Source organism: Hyaena hyaena, unplaced genomic scaffold, assembly GCF_003009895.1.
Source record: "Hyaena hyaena isolate Hyena2069 unplaced genomic scaffold, ASM300989v1 scaffold_1146, whole genome shotgun sequence".
Taxonomy (NCBI): domain Eukaryota; kingdom Metazoa; phylum Chordata; class Mammalia; order Carnivora; family Hyaenidae; genus Hyaena; species Hyaena hyaena.
The window spans coordinates 320,903-332,522 of record NW_024081775.1 but is presented as its reverse complement, the minus strand read 5'-3'; the positions used below and the strand labels follow the sequence as shown (position 1 = coordinate 332,522).

Sequence of the window (11,620 nt, the reverse complement as noted above, 5' to 3'; positions counted from 1 at the left end):
AGTAATTATTATTTAGACATATATTAAATTGTTACATATTATTTTCTTATTTAACTTATTAATGTAATATAATGTTAAATTTCTTTCTGATATTGACATGGATCTTTGGATTTCTAAGAGGAAAAGACATCCTAATTGTTAATGGAGTAGTATTATTTGGTACAGTACTTTACACCACTGTCATCTATCATCAGGGAGATGAGTAAGCTGTTGGTTTTGTCATTGAATGGGATAAGGAAGTATTGATGCAGAGTGAGAAACTAGACACTTTAAGAAGTTATTTTTTAAAAAGACAGATAAGAAATAATTCCAGGGTGTCTGGGTGGCTCAGTCAGCAAAGTGTCTGACTTTGGCTCAGGTCATGATCTCACAGTTCGTGAGTTCAGGCCCCGTGTCCAATTCTGTGCTAACAGCTCGGAGCCTGGAGCCTGTTTCAGATTCTGTGTATCCCTCTCTCTCTGCCCCTCCCCCACTTGCATTCTGTCCTCTTTCTCTTTCTCTCTCTCAAAAATAAATATAACATTAAAAATATTTTTTTTTTTAAAAAAAGAAAAGAACTGATCCCAAAAGGCAAACTTCATACATCAGCATTTTTCCTAGAGCTAGTCTGGTGAAAAACAGTCAGATTATAGTTGTGTTAAATTTTAACAAAGGATGGATAAAATCATCAGGAATATTTTCAAGAAATCATCTCTGTAACTGCCAACAATTAGCAAGAGACAGTGAGCCTTTTAAAAGCGGAGTGCTCACTTATTGTTGTTGTAAATAAAGAAAAGCATGATTTTGGAATCTGGCATTTTATTTATGACTTTATTTTATTTTAATTCTTTTCCTACTTGGGGAACTACTTGAAGTCGCTCGTACTTTCTATAGTGACATACTTGGTTCTTACCTGTATAAAAACTTAATTACTGATTTATTTTCTATTCTAAAACAAAGAAAAACATTCTGGATTGCCCAAAAATGTGTGACATGCCTCTGAACCCATGAGAGACAAGTGCTTGTCATTTTGTCAATGTCTTAAACTCCTATTTCATCTTTGAAACATGCTTTTAACGTATGCTCTTTCTTGACTCTTCCCGCACCCTTGCAGGCACTATTCCCCTCCCGGCTCAGCTGTATCTTTGTTTCTGGTAGATGTGATGGGAGTATATAGACATGAAGAAAAAACAACAGGAATTCAAATCCCAAATCTGTTCCTTGTTAAGCATGTGAGACTGAAGGATTCACTGAAGGATTTCATTTTCTCTTTTGCTAACTGTATACCTGCTGCTGCTTTCCTCATAGGGTTTGTTTGAGTCTTTTATGAAAGAATGTGCATTAAATCTCAACAAAATTAGTCCACCTTCACTGTATTCTAACACTTTTAATGTTTGTATTTATATTCATCAAAAAATTCTTCTCCTATTAGAATGTTTTGTCAATCTACTTGAGGTCAAGGAATTGTTTTATTATCCTTGTATCTCATGTTTGACTCAATGAGTCCAGGAAATCAATTACTGTGCTCCAACCTCTGGGAATCAGAAAGACCAGAAAGTGCTTGCCCAGTTAATTCTTGAAACTCGTTTAGATATTTGTTGAGAATACCTCCTGCGGTGCTTGTACCTTCTGTGTATTACTCCAAATACACAGGCTTTAGTCCCTCACTAAGTACTCATTGAAAATGTTTGCAAGAAAATAAATTGGTTTTGTTGCCTCATTCCAGTTTGCAAAAGATATAATGGATATTTTCTATGAGCTAATTATATAAAGTTTTTATTCCTGTGTGTCTGATGTCTGCTTATTATCAAATCAGTCTGGACAGTGGCTCTCAACACTGTGACTTTGACAAAGCTCCAGAAGCCTCCATTATGGGCAAATCCATGTGGAGCTGTGATACACAGGTGAAAAGTTACATAGTGAGTCATTTCCACTAAAGGAAATGAGCCACTTGAAGTACACTCCAATGGCATAAATCCACTCCTGGGAGACCATCCTTGCACCGTCCAGACTGCAGCTGTTCTGGAAGGTTTTAATTCTGGGCCAGTCCTGAGATTTCTAGGAAACAACATTTATGTATTGGTCCCTATGCTCTATCCAGTCTTTTGTCATTTATCACAGCCTCAAACAAAATGGCTCTAAGACTTTGCAATCTCTAATAAGAGCTATGCCAGGTTAAAAGCATTTCCCTGAATATTTACATGGCAAGAGGGTTACCATGATGGCAAAGGTGGTTTTCTCAGTGTGAGGCCCATCCATTGCACTCTGGATGTAGTGACCTCTGTGACTTCCCCAAAAGTGGAAAACTTGCCTGCACGATTGGTGGTATTAGGGGACTGCAATCACACCTCCCCCTAAAAAAGCAAAAAAAAAAAAAGCATTTTCTTGAGGCAAATACAAATATTTCTTGGGCTTCATTTCAAAGTTGGAAAAATCGGGTTGAAAGGAAACCAGTAATTGGGTATTGTAGGTAATGATTCATGCCAAATCATTAGGAGAAATAAACAATTTCCACACAATACCAAATAACCGTTCTTTGGATTAAGATGGCAATACTATGGAGAAGAGGAAAGGGAAATAGTGACTCAGGTAATACTGATACTATTTTGACTCATTATAGCTGTTACTACTATTGTTTCCAATGGATAATCAGGACATCAAGACATTAAAACACATTCATAATCATATAGAATACAGAGGCAGCCTCTGCAGTTTTCTGCCTGCCTTAGAGTCAATATGTTGTTATCAGATTCATTAAAACTAGTTCTCTGTTTATTTTGTCCATCGTTTATTTTGTCCATCGCCGGTGGCAATCATACCCTGTTCTTCTCCCACAAATAATAATCCTTCTAAGTTCCCAGAAGTAATATGGCATTAAGGCTATATGAGTGCTCTTGTATATAAAAGGGCCAGTATATTCTCATATTCTCTGTCTCTCTATCTCTATGTCTGTCACACACACACACACACACACACACATACACACACACTTTCCTTCATATATACTCATGCTTTTTCTATTTTCTTGTTAGGAAAAATGATAGGTATTAATAAGGATTAACTTACATTTTTTTAAAAAAGACAATGGAAATCGATTTGCAAGTTTGAAATGCATTTTGATTATATATAGAATTGTTTACACTATTTCCAAGGGATATTGTCCCAAAAGCATAATCCACGAGAGCATGAAATTTTTATAATTCTTTTGAAAATATTCTACCAATAATTTTCTATCAAATTATGTTAAATGTTTTATTTATATATTTTACTTTATAGCATAATTGTTTAGTAAGTACATCATTTAGTATTCCACCAAGTAAAGGAAAAAATGATTTTACTTACCAAAATTAATGCTAACCAAATTAATTATGTAGTCTCTAATTGTGCTTTAAACTATTGGTATCAATCCCTGATAGAAAATACAAACACATTTTCTGTTTTTTTTAAATTAATCAATTAATGTTAAATAATTGTCAATCACATATTTCTTTGGATTTCAAATAAGCATCTACCTACTCAGTGCACTAGCTGGGGAAAAGAGCAGTTAAAAGACAGTCCTGTGAGGCTAAAGTAGAAAACTGTATGGATCAATATATATCATCTTGAAATGGAAAATATGAATTAAATGTTACAAAGTAGGAACTCACAAATTGGCAAGAATGTCTATCATAAGAAGTAATCTATTACAAACTAATCTGGGCCAACCAGATGCTATCTCTATTAGAACTGAATAATCAGAAGAAGTTAATCATTTTCCAATGAACAATTATACAATTAATTGCCTCTCTTGACCTTTCAGTTAAGGTTAGGCTCTCATTGATGAAATCTTCATAAAACAATGCCAATAAAAACCATATTTATGCAGGGAGCTCTGAAAGAGATCCCAATAGTCACGGCTGAAATCATTTGAGTAAAAATAAATAAATAACAATAATATTGGGTTTTAACAAAGAATAAGGTAATTATCCTTGAGTCTGTATTGATTTTATTTTTTTGTTTCCATACTTAGAATTTTCATGCAATAGTACTGACTTTTTTCTCTTGATAAACAGGTCAGTAAATTGTTATACATACATACGGTTCTGTGTAACCACCACGACCACCAGGACACAGAGCAGTTCCATCACATACAGAATTCTCTTGTGCCATCCTTTTATACTCACTTCCTCCCCTGACCTTATAGCTGGAATCACTCATCTGTTCCCTATGGTTGTTTTCTTTTCAAAATTTCATACAAATGGAAACAAATGGTATATAACCTTCTAAAACTGACTTTTTTCCCTCACTCTGCCTAATACCTTGCATATATCAGCAGTTTTTTTTTTTGCTGTTGCTGATTAGTATCCCATTGTATAGATATGCACAGTTTATTTATCCATTCACCCTCTGAAGGACCCTCTGTTTCTTTTGTTTTGTTTTTGCAAATATGAATAGAACTGCTATCAACATTTTTGTACAGATATTTGTGTAAACAGTGATTTTCTGTTCTCTAGGCTAAATATCCAGGCATGGGATTGCTGGGTCATATGATAAGTGTATGTTTCACTTTATAAAAAATTGCCACAATGTTTTCAGAGCGGCTGGCTACACCATTTTGCATTCCTACCAACAATTTATGATCTCTACCTTATCTGTGTGCTTGTCTGCCCTTAGTAAAGTCAGTACTTTCTTTTAACTTCGTCGTTTTCATAGATGTATATAGTTGCATCACATCACGATTTTAACTCACATTCTCCTAAAGGCTAACAAGGTCACCTATATTCCCATGTACCATTTTTCCAATTGTATCTCTTTCTGCTTTTTCAAATTCTCTGACCAATTTTTAAAGATTGTTTTCTGATTGTTGAATTTTGTAAGTTCTTCATATATTCTGAATATGTTTCATTTGTAGGTTATGTAATCTGCAAATATTTTTACTCAATCTATAGCTGGTTTTCATTTCCTTAAAGTGTCTTTCACAGCAAATTTTTTAAATTCTGATAAAGTGTAATTTATCTTTTTCTTTTATGGATCATATTTTCAACACCGTATTTAAAACTTCTTAGTCTATTACCAGCCACATAGATTTTCTCTTATATCTTCCTCTAAAAGTTTTATGGTTTTGTGTTCTACATTTAGAGCTATGATTCATTTTGAGTGACTTTTTGTGTGTAAGGCATAAGATTAGGCTGAGGGTCATTCTTTTCCTGTTCCTTTCATCTAATGTCACACTGTGTTGTAGCTTTATATTAAGTCTTAAAATCAAGTCATATAATTACTCCAAGTTTATTTTTCTTTAATGAAACTGATATAATAAATTTTTGAATAAATAAATGCAAAAGGAGTACATTTTTCTTACGGTAGTACTGGAAATAATGTAGAAGAAATGGGAAAAATATAAAATCACCACTAGACCACCATGGTAGTTATTGCCATAGGCAATATCCATTTATGAATACTAAAATTTTCAGTCGGCAAACATTAAGGAGAAACAGGGTAGCTGCATGGCCTCTAGGCATCTTCCCAAAATATTTATGTTACTATAATGGTTTGAACATGTATTTTCAAATTTTTTGATACTTCTCCTTGAAGTCGGTGAAGCTTAATTCTCCTCCTCTGGAGTATGAGCTAAATTTAGTGACTCACTTACAACAAACAAAATATGCAAAGGTAAAAATCATAATTTTACACTGGAGAAACCTGGCAGATAGCACTTCAACCAAGTGATCATGGTTAGCATCACCAGCAATAAATCACGCTGATACTCTGATATGATGCAGTGGAAAGGGCACATCACGTTTGTGGTATACTTTCCAATAATGCAGAACCTCAATCTAATCATGAGAAAACATCAGACAATTCCAAATGGCTAAAAAATACTGATCAGTACTCTCCAAAAGTGTCAAGGTCATGAAAGACAAGAAAATGCTGAAGGACTATCAGATTGGACAGAACTATAGAGACATCAAAAACTAAATGCAAGACTAAATGGAACATGATATCCTGCACTAACTTCAGGGAATGTAAAACCAGTGAAAGAAACTAGTAAAAAAAACACATAAAGCCTAAAGTTCAGTTAATATTATTGTATCAATGTTAATTTCTTAGTTTTCTTAAATACACAATGGTTACATAAGTTGTTAAGTTTTGGGGATAAACTGTGAAGGGCATAGTGAATTCTCAGTGCTTTTTTACAATTCTTCTGTAAGTATAAATTATTTCAAGAAAAAGTAAAAAAAAAAGTTTCTCTTTGCTCAGTTATAAATACCAAAGCATTAACAATCAAAATGTTAACATTATTTGTATTTATACCCTCCATAACGGAATTAATCATAATCATAAAAGAATTTTTTCACTCACAGAAAATTTTTTCTTCATTTTTTCATTAAGTTAGTAACATGTAGTAGTGAATAAGAAGTCCATACTGAGTATATGTTCTGCTGTTAGAGACTGTACTATATACTTTTGGAAAGTACACCTATTGCTTTTGCAAATTTTTTCTCAGTGTTTCTTTCTTTTGATAAAACTACCTTCAGGGGATCTCTCCTCCCTTCTCTCCATTCATTTGGCTTTGTATGGGACTGTTCAAGACTGGACCTTCAGAGTATTCCATATGCCTGGTGCTAATGGCATCACATCATGATTTTAACTCACATTCCCTTAACGGTTAACAAGGTTGGGCATATTCTTGTGTACCTTTTTGCCAGTTGTATTTCTTTTTGTTTGTTTAAATCCTCTGAACAATTTTTAAAAATTGTTTTCTGATTGTTGAATTTTGAACATTCTTCAAAGGATTCTAGGAAGAATACTTTGCTTTTGGAGGTTCCATCAGAAATAATCCTAGGACAGCTTTTAAGTGACTGGAAATAACTATCTCTCACTCACTGCACTTAACTGTTATAGTTGATATAATCATAATCATGGAACTATTGGAACCCACAAGGTGGAGATGAAATCAAAACATCTTGATGTGTTTATAATTTGAGATGGGTATTAGAATTAGGTTTGCTTCCAGGCACCCTCCTACACTGTTGGTGGGAATGTAAACTGGTACAGCCCCTCTGGAAAACAGTGTGGAGGTTCCTCAGGAAACTAACAATAGAACTCCCCTAGGACCCAGCAATAGCACTGCTAGGAATTTACCCAAGGGATACAGAAATGCTGAGGCCTAGGAGCACATGGACCCCAATGTTCATAGCAGCACTCTCCACAATAGCTAAAACATGGAAAGAGCCTAAGTGTCCATCCACGGACGAATGGATCAAGATGTGGTTTATCTATACCATGGAATACTACATGGCAATGAGAAACAATGAAATCTGGCCATGTGTAGCAACATGGATGGACCTTGAGGGTGTTATGCTGAGCAAAATAAGTCAGGCAGAGAAGGACAAATACCATATGTTTGCACGTATAGGAGGATTAGGAGGAACTTGACAGAGGAACAAGGGGGAGAAGAAGGGGGGAAATGGTGGGGGAAAGGGAGAGAGGCAAACCATGAGAGACTCTTGAATGCTGACAAAAACTGAGGACTGATGGATGTGGGGGGGAGGGGGGATGGGCATGGAGGAGGGCACTTGTGGGGATGAGCACTGAGTGTTATGTGGAAACTAATTTGACAATAAACTATTAGAAAAAAAAAAGAATTAGGTTTGCTTCAGGGGCACTCGGGTAGCTCAGCTAGTTAAGCCTCTGACTTCGGCTCAGGTCATGATCTCGCAGTTCGTGAGTTCAAGCCCAATATTCAAGGACCTGCTTCAGATTCACTCTCTGACCCTCCCCAACTCACATTCTGTCTCTATCTCTCAGAAATAAATAAAAACATTTTTAAAAATTTAGAATTACGTTTGCTTCAGAAAAAGTCCTTCAAAATTATTGATGTATATGTTAGAAAGATAAACCTGAGGTACTATTTGCAGTCTGAGATACCCATACCCATTCCAGCTAAAGGTGAAGTAAAAAATGACAATCTATCTATCCTTTCAGTTGCACACAACCATCAGATATTAGAAGAAAGCCCAAGAAACATATCAAGATAAAGAATAATGCAATCAAACAATGCAATAAATTATTAGATAACTATATGTGTAATAATTAATAACTAGGGAGAATATATTGGGTAGCATCCAGAAATAAGCCCCAAAAGACTTAGGGAGTTCAAGTTCAAGAATCTTAACAATTTCTATGGGATATAAATAAACTTTGCTTATATTTCTAGACCCCAAAAAAAGAAGCTATAAAAATAGAGGATTGTATAGAAGTAAGATTTCTATACAAGCAAATAAACTCATGCCCCTGAACTTGTACCTCTACTTATATACTCAGTAGAGATGTCATGGATTAGGAAGAGCATGTGTATCCCACCTGCCTTCTTGTGCAATCTACACCTTTGGTTGCATACAGTTTCCCCCCAATTAATCTAAAATATACTGAATATATCACTCAAATTGAAAGTGTAGAAAGAATGGGCTACTTCTATTCTTATTCTGTTTTATGAGATACTTAAAAGGAAATCCATCCTTTTAAGAAAAGATCTCCAAATTGAAGATACAGTATTAGCAAGTCTTTGAAAACCCTATCAGATAGAAGATTATAGCCATCACATGCAGGTGACATGATTTTAAAACCAAGAACCATTGGATTTTTTTTTCACTAAATCATTTTAGCACACCTTAAATTTCCTGCTCTTGACCAACTCCTTACCTCCCACCCTTATTTACCCAAATGGTTCACAAATTAAGTTGCATAAAACTCTACATGGAAGATTTACAAGGACACAATAAGAGAACTGGCACATGTTCTTCCATTCACTCTTTGAGCAGGAAGGGCATGTGGAAAAGGCACTGGTTTGAATGACATTTGAAGTAATGGCCTGCCATTCTGCTGGCACTTTTAGTGTTAAGCAAGTGATCTGCAAAGTAAAGTGGATTCACAGTTAGAGTCAGCACCAGTGCACAGGTCGCCCGTAAAAATAGAAGATTCCATTATTCTTCAGGCTCCCTAGAGGGAGCAAGGTCTCTAGCATCATTACCAGGACTAAATCTGACTTTTCTACCTTCCCTAATTTCCTCCTAGTAATTATAGGTCAAGCACTCTTTTGTAAATTATAAAACCTTTGTTCTTATCAAAAATGAATAGCTGAGGAAAAAATTATAAAAAGAGTCCAAGGAAAAAAATTTCAATTAGAAAACCAAGCTAATTTGGTATGACCAAAGACTGTCAGGCATACTGACAGTGCTCTATTATGCAGTCATTTGGGCTCTTTCAAATTAGTTATGTTAATGTCCTGTGAGTGAATGTAACACTTGGATGGGACAAGATTTCTGCAATTAATTTCTGCAGTCAGTGGAGAGACAAGCAAATTTATTTTCCCCCTCTCTGGGAATTGGTAGTGGAGGGTGTGAGGTAGCAAAAGTGCATTTAGGAACAGAGTACAAGCTAAACACAAGCCCTAAATAAAGCAGAAACAATGGGAGCCAATGCCTCCTCATTCATTCAATTGACAATGTTTTGCAGCTTAAACCTGTTTTATTAATTATGTTTGACATTTCCTTAATTAGTTTCATTTACACCAAATCAATCCCTACTGCTGTATGGCATCATTTATCATTTTGAAAAATTTGCATACTGAGTGCTGACTTTTCCTACTTAATTATACATTAAAAGTGTCAAGCGCACTTGCTGCCTGGCATTATCTGCAGCAGAAAGGTTTGTGGCTGGACGGTGATAGTATTAATCATTAAGAGCCCCCAAGTGCTGCTGGGTAATATCTGGGGAGTAGAGTGACTCTCATTTTAACGCTAGAGAGCAGAAGTGCTTTTGGAAAATGACCCAGAGCAAAAACAAAATAAATGACCTAAAACATCCGGTATACTGTAATGTTTTGCTCTTTCAATAAAAATATGCTTTGATGGGAAGGTTTATTGTTAACTATTCATTTTCTGTAAATTTAAACATTATGAGTCCAGTATCAGTAAATATGTGACCTCTGCTATGACTTGAAAACCAGATATTTTGGTTGAATATATATGGTGGCTTGATAGCATACATTCCAATATCTACCCACTCAAATGTGCTACTTTACAAATGAAACCTAGAAAATATAGTATACCATTAATACAGTGATTGATGTTGCTCATTTCTTTTCTACTTATAACTTTCAATGAATAAGCAACAATTTTTCATTGAACAGGGAGCACAAGTGAACGTAGAATATGCCAAAAAATCTAATACTCTAATAGAACTTCATTTGTATAGTCTAACAGTTAAATTTCAATATTATGGAATTTTCAGTGTCGAAATAATTATAAGACTACAATTTTTAAGCACAAAGCATGACTGTGAGCCACAGCAATGAAAGAGTTAACAAGAACCTGTTTGTAAATTGTGTATCAACTTGGCCTTCCTTCATGTCAGAACCCAAACTTAGTGCATTTAATATTCAAATTCATTTTCAAATGCTTGCCCATTAACATAATATATGCCACTTTGCAAGCCTGGTCAGAGAAATCTGTAACTAAATAATTTTCAAGTTTCCTTCATATCAGATGCATTATATGCAGTGTGAAATTATTTCCCCACTCTATCCCTTTGCTGAACAGCAGAAAACCAACACACAATATAGTAGATATTACTGCAAGTGCATTACATTCTTTAGGAGCTACTATATATGCAAGAAAATTTATAATTGCTAATTTTAAGTGAGCATTTAATTGCATAGCTTGTGTATAATTGTAAGGTTAATATGCAATTGCAATACAGCATTACTTAAAACTCAAAAAAGAAGAATGTATATGGCACAAATGTATTTATGCAAATACTATAAATAACTCATATGTTTTCAGTTAAATATGCTGTGTTTTTAATGATGCCATCATTAAATGTACTTGCTTTGTCTCACAAGAAAATAACTCAAGGATGGAAAATACACATCTAATTTAAATATGTAACACCAAAATGATCCATGTATGTAGTGACAATGCAGTTAAATTTTTTAAATAATGTTGAAACCAATAGTATAGCTTTTATATACCTTGCATCTCCCAAATTTTATATCTTTAAATCTATACTTAATATTTTTCTTGCCCTTTCAAGTCATGGTCCTCCGTTACAGTTGCAAATTATAAAAGGGCAAATAGCTTTTCTCATCATGAAAGAATAATAAAATATCATAAATAGTAATGATCATAATGATAATAAGAGATAGCATATTTTAATGCTTAATATGTCCCAGGCACTGTTCTGTGTTTTATATTTATTATCTTCATCTTCACAATAATCTGATTAGGCAGATATATGATTACTCCACTAAGGCTAACAATTTTAAGTAACCAGTCTAAGACCACACGTTTAAGTGGCAGAGCTCAGAAAAGATTGCCCTTCCAAAGTCCATGTTCTCAGGGATTTTGCTTACATATGTTCATAATATTCTACACACTTCTAGAGCCATGTGTGCTGAGGTGAAAAGGAAATCAGTTTTTGATTCCAAATGATATGCTTAAATCCACGTCTATCACTTAGTAATTATATGACTTTGGACAATTTACTTGCATTTTCCAGGCTCTTTTGTCATCTATAAATTGGGATCAGTGTACCTCTTTCATATGGCTGTTGGAAAGAGTGAGAATTTGCCACACCACAGAACTTAAGTGTTAAAGGTGAT

At 34.6% G+C, this 11,620-nt stretch overlaps 1 non-coding gene across 1 annotated transcript; it reads left to right on the top strand.

The window, feature by feature from the left end:
- The first annotated feature begins 2,172 nt into the window (after positions 1-2,172).
- Positions 2,173-2,336, top strand: LOC120224257. Its single transcript, XR_005526506.1, has one exon. It is a non-coding gene; the product is annotated as a U1 spliceosomal RNA (small nuclear RNA).
- Positions 2,337-11,620: the final 9,284 nt, after the last annotated feature.